The sequence below is a fragment of the Lissotriton helveticus genome, chromosome 4_1 (assembly GCF_964261635.1).
Source record: "Lissotriton helveticus chromosome 4_1, aLisHel1.1, whole genome shotgun sequence".
NCBI classification, from domain to species: Eukaryota; Metazoa; Chordata; class Amphibia; order Caudata; family Salamandridae; genus Lissotriton; species Lissotriton helveticus.
Window position 1 is genome coordinate 577,528,537 of NC_136063.1, and position 17,219 is coordinate 577,545,755.

At 43.6% G+C, this 17,219-nt stretch overlaps 1 protein-coding gene across 2 annotated transcripts in view; it reads left to right on the forward strand.

The window, feature by feature from the left end:
* Positions 1-17,219, forward strand: part of CPA6 (carboxypeptidase A6) — a 919,575-nt gene that overhangs the window by 335,325 nt on the left and 567,031 nt on the right. The window lies entirely within an intron of this gene.

Sequence of the window (17,219 nt, forward strand, 5' to 3'; positions counted from 1 at the left end):
CATTCTGTAGACATTTCAATGTATAGTTTTACACTACGATGTTGTATATTATGTGGATTAAGTGAAACAAAACATATAATCATATACCTTTCTTGGGGTGTCAAACTCTCCCTGCTGAAGTAGATCCTCATGCAGTCCTTAGTTATTCTGTCTACCACAAAAAGATAAACATCTGAGTATGTATTGCTGCAGTTTCATCTTCTAGATCACACATACATTGGGACTTGTCTGTGCTTTCTTAAGCTGTGAGACGTAAAAATATGAGGTCAATTTTATTTTAACAATTTGGTGCGTAAATCCCCAGCACCCTGAAGTTTGTAGAGTGTAAAGTGTGTCTGTAGTGGAGTACCTGTGTGCTTAACATATCCAGGTGCATTTACCCATAAACTGCAGCTCTGATTTGTCCATATCTGAATCAGAGACAGCTCCCAGGCACAACGTAAAAAAATTTCCCCTTCCAGATCTGGTTGACTCTGAGAATTGGTCAGAATGTTTTATGATCCTCTTGTGATGTCTAGGAGTGAAGATCATCCCTATAGGCAAGGTACAGATTAGTGCAGTGCTAAATTGATCTCCATGCCATGCATGTCCATAGTAAAGATTGCCCCTTTCAAACAACGCTACCAGGCCGCACAATTGAAACCTATGTTTAACTTGCCTGTTTTATTAGATTAACTCATAGATAATCTTCTGTAGTGAAGCTCTCTGGAAGCTTCACTCCAAATCAGTGTGTTCTCTGCAGCCAACGGGATATTTCAAAGAGCTAGTCAAGGTAGAATATCAAGTGTCTTGTATTTTACGAACAAAGGGGGGGGGTGGGGGGGGGGGTGGGGGGGGGGGACGTTCGAACAAATGTAAAAGAATTGTCACAGGACCCCAGATGGTGGACAGCCAAGTTGAGAACACTTGCATTTCTCGGAGAAGAAGGCAACCAGGTAGTGGTGAAGCCTGGCACATTGCTTGACCAGAATACAATCCTTGTTGTGGTCTCGGGTTAGAGATCGCAAATCTTTGCACCTGTTCTACGAAGTAACAAAGTTAACCTGTAAACCTGAGAGACCCGGTGCAGAAGGTCTTTAATGTATGCCCTTGTCTCCAATATGTTATTATCCAGTGTGTCTACATTAACAATTATTTTTATTACTCCAAGAGACTGCTCTCTTTTGTATAGTTCGATTGTGGGCCGAATTCTCTCGAACAATGTTATTTCACAGCTAATAAAGCAGGACTCTTATGAGAGTTGATAAGGAACCCTCTTCCTAAAATCGTTGTGCCACCATTTACCTCCAAGAGTGGCCCTATCACCTGCTGTGTCCCCCAGGATCCTTTCTGTCACTGTGGAAGTTTAGTGTGAATGTCTAGCATTTGTCACTTTTAATCCACTCATCTGGCTTCTAGTTTTAAATGTATGCTGATGATAAACCCCATTCTATACTGATGGACTGGGATCACTGGCTTCCCACTTACATGGATTGTTTCCTGGCAGCCAGGGGGAATTCTCCACCACCATGCAGGAGTCCTCAAGGCCTCGGGCTGAAGTTCATCCACCCCAGTAGTCTTGGTTTCACGGTGAGGCCCAAACTTGGCCCCTGCTGCTGCCAGCCGCTGTCTAGAGTGAAAGGGACTTCATTGGTCGGTGAAAAGGCAGGATAAATATAGGATTTTCCAAGGGCTGCAGGATTCTCCGGCAAAAGCAGCTACTCGGCCATGTTGCTGGCCATGCCGCTACTTTATGTTTAACTACTGAAAGCAATAATGGTTTATTTTGTGTGTTCATTGTCTTGCTGAAGCTAATTTCACTACATTTATAATTTATTTGACTTATTTTGACTTGTACACCTTGCTAGTGTGTGTCTTGGGTCAGTACAGACGTATGAGAGAAGGGGACAAATCCACCCTTCGCCCAGCACTACAATTGGTGTGGACCTCTTGGAAACGTAGCACTCCTCGTGGTTCCAATGCGACAACTTGAGTTCGTTGTGACATCAATGTCCCCTATCCCAAGGGGAAATTATATTCCTTTTTTGCTAATTTGGAAGATCTGCATATCCTAGATACCAATCCACAGCTGTTTTAATCCATTTATTGTGATAAATTCTCATATCCACATCCAGCTGCCCTTGAGCATGATTTTCTTGTTTTTTAACCCGCACTGTCTCATATATATATATATATATATATATATATATATATATATATATATATATATATTACCTACTGGCGGTCGCCAGTAGGTATATATAGTTAGGATTTTTTCTCTATGGGATTTTTGAAAATTCTATGTCTAATAACTTTGGCGTTTGTGGACGGAATTGGCTGAAATTTTCAGGACAATGGAACATTTCGTTTCTGAGCAGCCACTGAAACTTTGGGGGGGTTTCGTCAAGGGGGGGCCGAGAAAAAAGGGGGGTCCCAAAACGCGTTTTTCCCATGTTAATTTCCATAGGGCAGTTGGCCTCACTTTTAGCCCGAACGGCTGAATGGATTTGCACGAAACTTGGCAAAATTGTAGGGACTGTTAGCCTGATGTGCCTTTGCTAGGTCTCAAGATATGTGCTCCAGTGGATTTTGAGAAATTAACGTTCAAAAAAAGATATATATCTGTAAGCGCGCTCCGGGTAGCGCTCCGGTTCGCGTACTTGACGCGTAACGGAACTTCGCGAAGCGAAGCTGATTGGCTCTCCGGTGTCTGTCAACATTCTAAACAGCCTGAAGCGGCCGCCATCTTGTCTCTCGGTAGGATCGAGAGACAAGAGGAGGCCAAAACAAAGGGGGAAATGACCATAAGGGGGCATAGTAGATCCTCCCTGACCCGCTAGGTTTGATGTGGAGGCTTTAAAAGGGCCCCACGGGGCAAAAACAATAATATTTTTTTTCTTTGTTTTTGCGTGGGGAGCGCCCGGTACGCGCACCGGGAAGCGGTCCGAGGAGCGTACTATGAGGAAAAAAGAAAGACAGGGTATAAAAATTTGGGCAATTTTGTTATAAATGGAAGGTAGTTCTGAAAAGAACTGTTTTTTTATTCTTTTTATTTTTTTTATTTTTTTATTAATTTTCTGAACAATTTTTTGATTTTTTTTTGATTTTTGAAAACTATTTTGTGTTTTTTTTGTGTTTTTTTAGAGGAAATAACAAAAAAGCAGGGTTTGAACATGTCTCAACAGGAGCAAAAAAAAATAAAAAGGATTCATTGTTTTCTCATCTTGTTGCATTTATGATTTTCTCCAGCTCGGTTAATCAAAGTAATACTCTTCTCTCCATAACAAATAGTTCCTCCACAATATATACAAACTATTTTGTAGTGTTCAAAAGGAGCTTGAATATTGTCTGGTCCGGCGAATGAGCTTTGTCCACTGGAGGTGCTGGGGATGACATTTGGGGGATTGGCAGCAAGATCCCTTACTTGTGCTTGGGAAAGATTATTAGGGTGCCATCGCTCCATGTGGCGAATCATTGTATGATTGCCAAAGCTGTATTTCTTGTTGGGGTTGCCACGAGAAAGTATATTTTTACATATCAAACAAGACACCTGGGGTGCATTGACCTTATTTTGTCCAGGTGGAATTTTAAAAAATTGCCATATGTAGTGCTCTTTAATATGGCTCTGCCTTGGTGTTTCTGGCAGGAACTGCCTTACTTGCTCTTCCTCCTCCTCCTCCTCTTCGTCCTCATTATCTTCCTCTCTACCAAAGTCCAGTGTTGGAGGTGGTCCTTTTGGTGGTGGTGGTGGTGGTTGCTGAGAAGCACCAGCTGCAGCTATTACAGAAGCCATTGTGAAAAATAGGTCTTGCTCTCTGGAAGTAGAAAGTAAGAATGAGGTAAAAACAAGGAGGGGTTTTCATCATTTGGGAAAAAAAATTGTTCTAAACCAATGAAAAGTGTTATTTTTAGGTCACATGACCTAGCCTAACAACATTAGGAAACCAAAAGTGAAATGAACCAATGAAAAGTGTTATTAACAAGTCACATGACAAATCACATGACCTGTTATGCTTACGTTACGCGCTCCGAGCCGCGCCCCGGATCGCTTCCGGGAAGCTGCGCTTCGCGCTTCGCTTCGCGGACCGGAGCGCTTCCGGGTGCGCTGACGCGGCGCGTCATATGACGCCTTACGCGACAACGCGATACTTCGCGATTACGCGATGCGTCACGATGTTGTTTTCTAACGTGGCAGTTGCGCAAACGGAACGTTTACCGGTTCGCGGACCAGGTCGCGGCAAGAAATTGAGCTAACGGGAAGCTACCCGGTTCGCGGACCGGAAGCGAAACAAAAAAATATATTAAAAAAAATACATTAAAAAATTGTATTAAAAACATATAAAATATATTTTTCGATTTAAAGAAGAATACATTTTAAAGCTTTTGATATTTGCTATTAAAAAACCATTGAAATTCACTGAAAAAACCATAGGTTATACACCATATATAGTTAGGAATTAGCATTTACAAAACCTTGAAAATTCACTGAAAAAACCATAGGTTATAGACCATATATAGTTAGGAATTAGCATTTACAAAACCTTATTTTACTCACACAAAACCATTGAAATTCCATATATAGTTAGTTGCACTAACTATATATCGCGCACCCGCAATCCACTGCTGATGATGTCACATATTACATCATTCATGACATGGTCAGTGACATCACTGATGACATCACTGATGAAATCTCAAATGACATCACTGATGACATCACTGATGACATCTCAAATGACATCACTGATGACATCACTGGTTTGACATTACTGATCACATCACTGATGACATCATTCATGTGATAATACGATGAACTTCTTCAGACTCTGATATAACCTTAGAAACACTCAGTGTAAACAGACACTCACAGACTGTCACTCATCCATGAAGTTACACACACACCTAGTCAGTCATGCAAAGAATCAATCACACCTCCATTTTCTCAACTATACAGTTATACACACCTTACTTATTCAAACACATACTAACACATATTTACTCTCTTATACAATCCCGGATACAAGTTCACAATGATCCATACAGCCACTCACACATTCACTGGCTCTTATGCACAGTTATTTATATATGTCAACTCTCACATGTACTGTGTTTTACATATGTACTTACTTTGACATGTAGCACTGAGATATCCATTCACTCACCAATACACTCATGCACACAGTCAACCCCCATACAGCTGTTTCCACATGCACTTTTGAACCCATACATCTAGTGAATCAACTGCTCACACATCTATGCACAGAGTCATACACCTACCAGACACCCACACACACACACTCAGTCTCCCATACAAATACATGGGCAACCAATCAATAACCCATATAGTTACTCATATAGCTACTGATCAACACATGCATCAGTTTACAGAACAAAAGATATAATGATGCAGAAATTAAGACAGTTTAGTCACTAACCCATGCACTCAGTGAGACACATTTAATCACTCACTCATACAGTCAGTCATGCACCTACTAAATCCTTCATCCAGACACTTATAAATCCACTCATTCTTCAATATGTAAGACATATTTTAACTTTACAGAAACATACAGTCATTGGATGTTGTCATCAGTGATGTCATCTGTGATGTCATTTGAGATGTCATCAGTGATGTCATCAGTGATGTCATTTGAGATGTCATCAGTGATGTCATCAGTGATGTCACTGACCATGTCATGAATGATGTAATATGTGACATCATCAGCAGTGGATTGCGGGTGTGCGATATATAGTTAGTGCAACTAACTATATATAGAATTTCAATGGTTTTGTGTGAGTAAAATAAGGTTTTGTAAATGCTAATTCCTAACTATATATGGTCTATAACCTATGGTTTTTTCAGTGAATATATATATATATATATATATATATATATATATATATATATATATATATATATATATATATATATATATTGGTAGGATTATGTTTACATAGGAAATACCTTTTTTGTATTCCTAATTACTTTGGTACCATTTGACGAATATCTAATAAACTTTTTAAAAAATGTGGGACTTTTCGACTAGTCTGTGCATGGAAAGATTCGGGAGGGATCCATGAAGTGGAAACAGAGAAAAAGGGGGTGTCCCAAGATGTGCTTTCCCCATTTCATTTTTGCATAGGAACTTTAGACACAACTACAGCCCAAACTGCTGAATAGATTTACACCAAACAAGATAGCTCCTGGTCCAGAAAGAGTGCTTTTTGTGACTTGATGTAAATCCGTTCAGTAATTCATGAGTTAAGATTGCTCAAAACTTATATATATAACATGTAGCGGAGGATCTACAGGGACAACAGATCTCTTGGAGAGATCTGATTGGCTCTCATCACATCAACAACGATGTGCCGGCAGCCACCTTAGGAATCGAGATTCAGTACCAAGTCCTAAATAAATGTGTAAAAATCGATATAAAGAGGTAAGGTAGGGATACCCGACCCTTTGAGCTTGGTGGTAGAGTCCCAGAGGGACACCGCCTGTGGCCAAAAAAGCTTTTTTTTAATTTTAAATTTGCTAAATCATAGAGCCCGGGGAGAGGGACAGCGCATATATAATTTAGGGGAGGGCATCACATGGCCTCCCTCCCAAGCCTCTACAAGCCCCGGGTGCCCCATCCACCATGGCTGATATTTTGATGAAGGGGGTGAGTTCTGCAAAAAGGGGGAGGGGACATGCGGACCGATTCCAGAGTCTTAAAAGACCCCCATCCCTCCGGTGTCCTGGGGAGCTCACCCCCGGGACACAGAAGTTGATGGGACAGGGAAACAGATGTTTGCTCCCACCTGGCGGGGGCATTTTTAATTCTTCCCCCAAGTGACAGCAAACATGCCATCCCAGCCTGCAGGAGTGTGGGCATAGAAAGCAAGTCTGCTCGTACTTGGTGGGATATTTAAAAGGTGGGAGAAGACTTCTGTATCCCTGCCTATGCTCCTGTCGGCAGGAGACACACAGATTGCTCCTACCTGGAGGCAGCAAGCAAAAATAGCTGCTTCCACTAGGTCTGAGCAATGCAGGCTACTGCAGTATGTGGGGAGCCAACTGAGGCTGCAGGAGCCATGCGCTATATTTAAGTAATGCCAACACGGGGTAGGTACCCCGGGTCCACTACTGGCTCAGGGAGGGGTGCCGTGCTCTTCCCTCTCCTTAAAGGCACCGGGTATTGGGTCACGGGCCCCTTGTGACTTGGGGAGAGGAAGCAAACACCCCCTCCCCTTTAAAAATATGTTTTAACATTTTAAAAATACAAAACCCCTGAAATTCACCATTTATAGTCCTCTCCGGTAACTTAAACTCATGCACTAAGTAACTATAACTCGTGCTCTCGTCTTGCACTGCTAATGACCCCACATATTACATCATTCATGACATCTTCTATGACATCATTGGTAATAGTACTGCAACATTTGCAATTATTTTATTGAGAAGAAAACAGTACATAGTGTGGGTGCAAGATGTCATTACTTTGGGGCACACGTTATAGTTACCAGTGAGAATTATAATTGATGAATTTCAGTTGTTTTGTATATTTAAAATGTTACGTTGTTACTGGAAGTCTAACCTTAATGTATAACTGATGAATTTCAGTTGTTTTTTACGTTTAAAATGTTACGTTGTTACTAGAAGTCTAACCTAACTATAACGTTACTTTAACCTTTGGAAAAACAGGTCGCCCTCCCAGACTGGTGATTTATAATCCCTTTATTTTAAATTGTTTTGTCAGGTAGAAAAGCCGCACCGACGCGTTTCGTTCTCCACTGAGAACTTGATCACGGTAATGGTGACGATGTTCACAAAGGCCAATAAGAACCATTTTGCACATCATGTGACATTCTTTTACACATTGATTCACATTGTCTAGTATTGTGTGAGTTGTAGTGAAAAAGTGTTTTGCTGATTTTTTGTGTGAATTGTGAGGTGAAAGAAAAGGGGCATTAAAAAGAAAAGTAGAGAGAATAGAGATAATAAAAGAAAAAGAAGAGCAAGATGAATCTCAAATTAATTTTTACATCCTTTTAAACCTCATTCTCATATTAATTCATATATCACTATTCTTATTTGTGTAAGGCAATTTTCATTTTCATACAGTAAATTTCAACTCCCCTTCTGCCCTGCCGAAACACTCTTGTAAATAGGATTGTCTCAAGCAGTATCCTGAAAATCAGTGGTGTATCTAGAGCTTGTGGTGCCTGGGGCTATCCCTCAGATTGCCGCCCCTCGTGGGGTGCTGGGGAAAAAGGACGGCAAGCACTTTCTTGTCTCTGTCCCCATTTGTCTCACAAGAGGAAGCCTATTAGACAAGAACTGTGCCGGGGCTTACCGGTTTCATAGCTGCCAAGGTTTTGGATGGCTTATGTGTGACATTCCCATGTGTGCAGTGTGTTTACGTGTTACATTTCAAGGCTTATGAGTGACACCTTTCTGCAAGTGAATTACACCCTTTTGTTACAGGTTATGTTTTAAAGCAGACTTGAAAGAACTGTCACAGCCTGAAACCATGAAACAGGTGATGTGAGTAGTGGTTTATCAGACTTGATCCTGTAAACCACAGAGGATTCTTAGGTTAAACCTGGGAGCCTTCCCTGCTGCTACTAAGTCTCTCTAATAGGCCTCCCCTCCTTGACACTCACTCCTTTCATTCCTTATTGATAATCTCTCCCCCTCTGCCTCAAGTCCACACTCCTTGTCTCATTCTTTACACCCCTTTACCTTGATGGACTTACTGTTTGCATATGATCGCTAGACGTGGTGCCAGCAGCCTAGCTGCACGGACTGAGAAGTAGGGATTTGAAGGGGCCATGCTGAGTGTTGAGAGAGGCGTTCGACTGAACATGACCAGGAGCACCGGATTTTAAGCAATTCCAATAGAAAGGCGCAAAAAAATGCCTAAGATGTATCAATCATAACCTCTGACCCATCAGAAAACTGAGCTCATTGCAGCCTGTCCATGGTGTTGAGAGGAAAATAAATTGTGTCAGTGTGGAGGCTGAATTCATGTGACCGCTGATAGCTTGAACATTATATCGGCCACTTCTACGTGCACACAATGAGCCTCCAGCTCTTGATATTTTGCATTTTATTATAAACATTTAACAGTGCTAAAAAAGTGGTTACCTTTTTTAAATATGCACACAGCTAGTACAAAATCAAAACATGTACTTTCAGGTGCCTATAAGCAGGAAAAGCGTACTTTAGGGTTGAAATGCAGGTGGATGTTCAGTGAGGATAGTGACTGCGTAGCTCTTCCGTTCGCTGTAGATTTTACCACCAGCCGAAGCAGGTCTCCTGATGGTACATATCCTTTTATACCTCTATTCAAGTCTTGTGGGTCGTGGCCATCCTGCATTGCTCATGAATTGAAACGGTGCCTTTGTCATAAAACAAACCTGCAAGGAAGGTCAGGTGCGGCCTGGGATCATGCACGTCTGAGCTGCAGCTCAAGAAGGATGATGAGGCCTGGGAGTGTCAGTGTCTCTCAGCCACGGCCACGACGGGTCTCCGACATCCGGTGCAATCACGGGGATCACAATGAGAGGGGAGGCACTGGTGCCCATTTGCAGAGGCAGGATTTAAGTTACTAGTGGGCAAGCAGGCGGCAGTTATGTTTGCCAGCCCGCCTCTGCTCGCACCTCGGCAAATGGATACATGTTGCAGTCACGTGAGCCAAGTCACTATCATGCCGCCACGATGTTGAAATCACTGAGCAGAGCTGAGCCCAGACCTTCCTTGGAAGATTTTATGTAAACTCTGTCCTTAACCGCATGCGCGCTAGCGGTTTTCCCGCTGCGCGCTGCGTTTTTCGAAAAGCCGCGTTACATGACGAGCTGAGCTCGTCATGAGCGTGCGAGCGGCGTAACTCATGACGAGCTCAGCTCGTCATGAGCGCGGAAGGGGTTAAACGAGCTCGGGTCTACAGCTGTCAGGAGGCAGGGCCAAAGGTCTCCTAGAAGGCAGGACATATGAAGGAAAGGTAAGAGAGCAGAACGATGGGATTGCCACTTTCAGCCTCCGCCTGGCCGCGCACAGTCAGCCTGTGCGACGTCACAGGCCTATGAAGGTGGTGGTGGTGTGCGTGCTTCCACGCTGCAGGCAGCAGTTCCAAGCAGCAGGTGGCGGTGCGCTTGAACTGCAAACGGGGACGCGCGCAGCACTGGTGGCCCTTTGCTGTGGCCTTTATAATTTATTTCGGGACACAGACACTACTGCAATGACGGACAGTAATGTCAGTGAGTGTCCCCAAATAAATTATAAAGGCCGCCGCAACGGGCCACCAGTGCCGAGCATCCGCCGCCCCAAAAATAGTGCCGCCTGGGGCGGACTGCCCCCACCACCCCCCCTAGCTACGCCCCTGCTGAAAATCCATGATCTCAAGGGTTGTCATCATTTCATTCCAGAGGAAAGCCTCATCGGTGGCTGTCTTGGCCTAGCTCTCCTCTGCTAGAAAGTAATAAGCCTAATGGGACCAAAGAACTTCAAAGACCTTAATGGCCTGTCTCTACTGAGCATATAAATATCTCAAAGTGACACAAATTTGGAACAGATGACTGGTAAACTTAATTGGTACATTTAAACAGTGTTTCAATGATTATTTAATATGTAATTGGTGATAATGTTTTGCTATTGATAGAAAGATGATCAGTAGGAGACGGTATACATATTAGTAATGCAATTCGAGTTCGAGTTCGAGTTCGATTATTTGTATAGCGCACTACTCACCCGGAGGGTCTCAAGGCGCTTGGGGGATGGTGCATTATATGTCGAAAAGCCAGGTTTTAAGTTCTTTTCTGAAGGAGATGTGGCTTTGAGTAAGGCGGAGGTGAGTGGGGAGTGAGTTCCAGGTCTTGGCAGCAAGGAAGGAGAAGGATCTGCCACCCATGGTGGATTTACGGATGCGCGGGACTGCGGCGAGGGCTTGATTGGACGATCTTAGTTGGTGGGTGGGTTTGTAGAAGGACATTCGAGTGTTGAGGCATTCGGGTCCTAGCTTGTAGAGGGCCTTGTGTGCGTGGGTGAGAAGTCGGAATGTGATTCTTTTGTTGACAGGAAGCCAGTGGAGGTCTTTTAGGTGTCCGGTGATGTGGTCTTGGCGAGGGATGTCTAATATGAGTCTCGCTGATGCGTTTTGGATGCGTTGAAGTTTTTTCAGTAATTTTGCAGTGATTCTGGCGTATAGTGTATTACCATAATCCAGTCGACTCGTGACCAGCGCGTGGGTGACAGTCTTTCTTGTCTCAAGGGGGATCCATCGGAAGATCTTTTTGAGAATGCGAAGTATGTTGAAGCAGGAGGATGAGACTGCGTTGACTTGTCTGGACATCGAGAGGGAGGAGTCTAGGATGAAGCCAAGGTTGCGAGCGTGGTCTGTGGGTGAGGGTGCGGTGGCCAGAGTGGGAGGCCACCAAGAGTCGTCCCAGGCAGAGAGGGAAGGTCCTAGGATGAGCACCTCCGTTTTGTCTGAGTTGAGTTTTAGGCGGCTATGTTTCATCCATTCGGCTACTTCTTTCATGCCTTCGTGAAGATTGGTTTTGGCGGTGTTAGGGTCTTTGGTGAGGGAAATAATTAACTGGGTGTCGTCGGCGTAAGAGATGATGTTAAGGTTGTGTTGACGTGCGATGGAGGCGAGTGGGCTCATGTAGACATTGAAGAGGGTGGGACTGAGTGAAGATCCTTGTGGTACACCACAGATGACTTCAGTGGCCTCTGAGTTGAATGGGGGAAGTCGGACTCGTTGAGTTCTCCCAGTGAGGAATGAGATGATCCAGTCCAATGCTTTTCCTTGTATGCCGATATTGCTGAGGCGTTCTATAAGGGTGCTGTGGCATACTGTGTCGAAAGCTGCGGAGAGGTCGAGTAGAATGAGGGCCACTGTTTCTCCGTTGTCCAGTAGTGTTCTGATGTCGTCAGTCGCTGCAATGAGGGCGGACTCGGTGCTGTGTTTGGCTCGAAACCCGGATTGAGAAGGATCGAGGGAGTTGTTCGATTCAAGGAAGGCGGCGAGCTGGCTGTTGACGGCTTTCTCAATGACTTTTGCCGGGAATGGGAGGAGGGATATGGGTCGGTAGTTTTTAAGTTCAGAGGGATCTGCTGTGGGTTTCTTCAAGAGGGCGCTGAGTTCGGCGTGTTTCCAGCTTTCTGGGAAGGTGGCAGAGTTGAAGGAGCAGTTGATGACACCGCGGAGATGAGGTGCGATGATGGAGTCAGCTTTGTTGAAGATGTGGTGGGGGCAGGGGTCGGTTGGCGAACCAGAGTGGATTGAGTTCATAAGGTGGATGGTGTCTTCAGTGGTAATTGGGTTCCAGGCGCTAAGGTTGTTAGTGGGCGGTGTAGGATCTGAGAGGGGTGGGGAGGGTTGATCGCTGGAATTATTGTCGAAGCTGTTGTGGATGTCGGCAATTTTGTTGTAGAAGAAGTAGGATAGCTCATCGCAGAGGTCTTGAGAGGGAGTGATGTCGTTGGATGCTGCGGTGGGGTTGGTGAATTCTTTGACGATGTTGAAAAGTTCCTTGCTGTTGTGAGTGTTGTTGTCGAGACGGTCATTGAGTGCTGATTTCTTGGCGGATCGAATCAGTTGGTGGTGTTTGCGGGTGGCTGCTTTGAGGGTGGTCATGATGTCGGTGGTTGGGTGTTTTCTCCATGTTTTCTCCAATGTGCGGCATAGCTTTTTGGATTTTTTAAGGTCATCATTGAACCAGGGAGCCTTTTTGCTGGTAGATTTGATCTGGTGCTTTTTCAGGGGTGCTAATTCGTCAGCGCTGTGGGTGATCCATTGCTTGAGATTGGTGGCCGCTTGGTTTGGGTCCAATGAGAGGGTGGGAGGGTTTTGGTTGAGTGATGTGAGGAGTTGGGCGGAGGTTATTTTGTTCCAGTTCCTCCGAGGAATAGGTTGTGGTCGGATGTGGATCAAGGTGGTTGTGTAGTTGAAGTGGACACAGCTGTGGTCCGTCCAGTGGAGATCTGTGGTGCGGTCGAAGGAGATATGCTTGCTGGAGGTGAAGATAGGGTCGAGCGTGTGTCCGGCTATATGGGTGGGGGTGTCAACAAGTTGTTGGAGTCCGAGATTGGCTAAGTTGTCCAGAAGGGTGGTGGTGTTGCTGTCGTGTTTGTTGTCCAGGTGGAAGTTGAGGTCTCCTAGAAGAATGTAGTTTTCGGAGGCGAGGGCATGTGGGCTGACGAAGTCGGTGATTTCATCGTTGAATTGAGTGCGGGTTCCTGGAGGTCTGTAGATGAGGGTGCCTCTAAGTGTGGTCCTAGGGTCGGTGGGGATCTGGAAGTGGAGATGTTCGGCGGAAGTAATATTATCATCGGAGCTGGTTGTGATTTTGATGGTGTTCCTGTGGATGATGGCGATGCCTCCTCCTGTTTGATTGGTGCGGTCTTTCCGGATAATTTTGTAAGCGTCCGGTATGGCTATAGCGATGTCGGGTGCTGATGATGTGTTCATCCATGTTTCTGTAAGGAAGGCGATGTCCGGTGACGCAGTGTCGAGGAGGTCCCAGAGTTCAATTGCGTGTCTGTGGACAGAGCGGGTGTTGAGCAGGATGCACTTCAGGCGGTTAGAGTCGGCGCTGTGTTTTGAGGAAGAGGAATTGGTGAGGGTCCTGAAGCAGTTGAACTTGCAGGAGAGGCAGGCGAAAGGGCCGTGGGTGCGTCCAGGGGTTGCCTCGCAACATTGAGGAATGTGTCCGGGGTTGAGGGCGTGGAGAGTTGCTGCATCATATGTGACTCTAATGGGTTTGGAGCGGTGGGGACCAGGGGGTCTGGCGCTGGGCGCGGTCCAGGCGCGGACGGGCGTAGACAGGCTTACCTTTGGCGCACCTTCGGCGCGCATGGGGCGCGAACGCTGCGCGTAAACGCTGTGTGTAAGAGCATCTATCATAAATGGATAGTGGGGGGGAGGGGCGAGGGAGGGTCAGCAGGGAGGCGGGATCGGGCAGAGAGGACGGGCTCAAAACATTCAAAACATCTTTCAGAAAACAGCTAGCCTGCAGCAGCTTAAGAATAGTATCCTATATGCCTGGTATAGCAATTGAGATGCCCAATGAAACATCATCCCACCCATCCCAAAGCCTCAGGTTAAAGGGGCCAATGTCCCCTCTGTAGAAGGAAAGATGGACACCACCCACTTGCATGCATTCTCCATTTAACACCTGGTAATTGCCATATCTCCTACCACGTACTGCAATTTCCTCCTACCACATGTCTATCTTCTAATGCATTCCAAACCCTTTAGTAAATATCTTGCTTCACACATATCATCCATACACCGCACAAACTGTGCATCGCCATTTCTTATCTGACTGTAACAGAGTTGTCAGCTGGCCCATGTCAAATAGGACACTTTTGTCCAGTCCTGACTTTCTAACCAACAGCCTTTAGCATGCTAATCACTATCATTAGAGAAGGCTGGCTTGTCTAATTATCGATATCCCAAAGACAAGGTGGTGGACCAAAAAACTATGAAATGTGGTCTGCTGTTCCACAGTGTGGTTCTATGAAGCTTGCTTGGCACACATACATCACGCTTGGGCTGCTAATTTAGGGTACAAATAGATGACCTGCAAATTTGTGATAGCGCAGGGCTTTACAAGAGTAGTGTTAATCCACAGGTCTGACCTTACTTTTGTTCAACTGCAGTTGAGGTCCTCAGAGTGAGTTGTATCATGAAACACTAATTTAGGATGCTGTATATGAATTAAGCTTTGGATTGTCTGTTCCTCCAGAGGACAGTGTCTATAACCAAAAGAGGAGAACATTTATATTCCAACTATCATTTAGCAAAGAGATTGGTTTGGAGGTCTTCAACCATCGATTAAAAATGCCGCACCTCGTAATTGTTAGATTCCACCTACTCTGAGCCCCTGTCCAGCAACATAATAAAGTGACTTTCTAAATCCTGAAGAAGTTCAAGAAAAATGATTGTCAAAAGAGTGTGACATCACAGAGCTTCATCTGAGGCAGACGTTTCCTTTTGCTTTTTTACGGATTGATGTTTAAGGGAATTTATTTTCCCTGCAGGTTCTCAAACAGAGAAGGTGAATAAATTTAAAAACAAAGGTGTTGAAAATGTTAATGGATAATGTAACTGGTTTACAAAAACTACTACAGGCGTCCTCTTTTACAGACTATTACATGCCTTTGTGAATCAGTCCTAAATCATCATCCAATTCCCTCTTAGTTAAAGTGCAAACAGGAGGCAGTCTTTTCTATTTGTACTAATTGCACATGAATATTTCCTAAATATTTTCATTTTATTCCAAATTTATGTCAGTGTCTGGGTATTTATTATGGGAGCACTACTTAATGTGCTCTAAAATGCCTTCGTGTAGAGAGGCCCATAAATCCTTCTGGAAATGGGAAATACCACCACACTACCATCAAAGCTTTGTTTGTGCTCTTGTGAGTGCATGCTCCACACTGGAGTTGGTGATATGCCTTTTATTGTGTTCCTACAAGCAAGGTTATTTCTTCTATTTATAGTACAATATCTTTGTAGTTATGAAGGTTCACTTCCATCCAGTGTTTAGTGACAGATTAAAAGTATTTTTTGCAATTTAGGCTCCTTTCCAAATGTAGCTGCCCGGATTTAATCTAAGAAACGCATTTACAAGCATGGCAAAGTTTTGTACGCGATTTTACTGTTGATAGATGTGATTGATTAAAAGCAAACACATGAAAGAGGCTAAATAAAAAGATTCAGTAATTGTAGAGAAAATGTCTGGCCTATAGGATACAGTGTAGGTCTAGTTGCCATGGGGGATCTGCATATATTTCTATAGGCTTAAAAGTCAGATTAACCATGAAAAAACAAAATATTTCTTGGGACTTTCCAGAAAAAAAAGGGAATGCTAATGGGAGGATAAAGAGAACAAATGCAGGAATAGAACACGTACCTGGAAGGCATGTATGTTAGAACTAAAAGAGATCGCGTGCGGGACTAATCAAAAGACATTTTATTTTTTTACATTTTATTATTATTATTAGTGGCATTCAAAGCTCCATTTGCTGTTTTTCAGTCACTCATTACATTTCCTCACCGCAGATGATTTTAGAAGCAGGAGCAGATTCCAAAGTTCAGCAATGTAGCCGGAACTGTGGGATTTGTGGGACAAAGGGTTGGTGTATGAGTCCCACGTAAATAACAAGGATATTGACATAAACCCCCAAAAATACTAAGGCATGTATGTAGATGGACTGGAGACGTTTTTTGAGTGGAGTTGCTGCCATCAGTGTTACAATCCTGGATTGTGGAAATTCCAACAGTTACACAAAGAACAGTTGTAGAAAATGAGTCGCACCCATTCTGCATGTTAAGGATGTGGTATGTAGTCAGTGGTGATTTTGTTGCCCACAGTTGTGAATCTAGCACTAAAGCATGGTGTAGTAACGCACTCTCGTTTACAGACAGAACATTTTCAATTGAAATAATCACATTCCTACTGATAAAACTATATGGGGCACAAACAATAACTTGTGGAAATCAGTTTTCAGCACATATTTACCATTTGCACATCACCAACTAAAGTTTCTTGATTTGTTTTGATTATATTAAATAATTGCTTCAATCACACTCCAGAATTACAAAAAATGTGTGTCAATTGTGCTTTCTTAACTGCTGTTATATTTTGAAATATTTGTACTGCCCATACACATGAATTTAAATGAAGTGTGTTACAAAAACACTGACTTCCTATAGCTTTTTCCTTCACGCTCTCTGTACCCCACCAGGCTTGCCATATAGTTCATTTTAGAAAATCATTTAACTTTGCAGTCACAATAAGAAAAGTAAACACCAGCCTCCATGTTAAAAGAATAAGCAGCAATTTGTCAGACGACATAACATAATATCTGACCCCCTTCTTTGAATGCACAGCAAATGTGACAAGATAAAAATAAAATGTCAAGGCATCTTTATTGCTTATTCGCCTTCTGAACTCCAGAATGCTCATTTTGGCGTACTGCAGCGCCCCCAACCTCCACCTCCAGCGCTTCTGTATTGCTGGAAAATCACTGGTTGCAAATCCCTCCTTCAAGAAATAATTTTACTTACTAAGTATTGCATGTGTGCTAGTGCGGCGTTACACACTTTTGCACTGCACCCATATTATTTTTTAATGGTAAGTACATTGGTGAAATGATTCGACACTTTGTGCAACGTAAACACCATTAAATACGTTAGTATATTACCCATTCTTTTTATTTTTTTTATTTTTTTTATATTTCT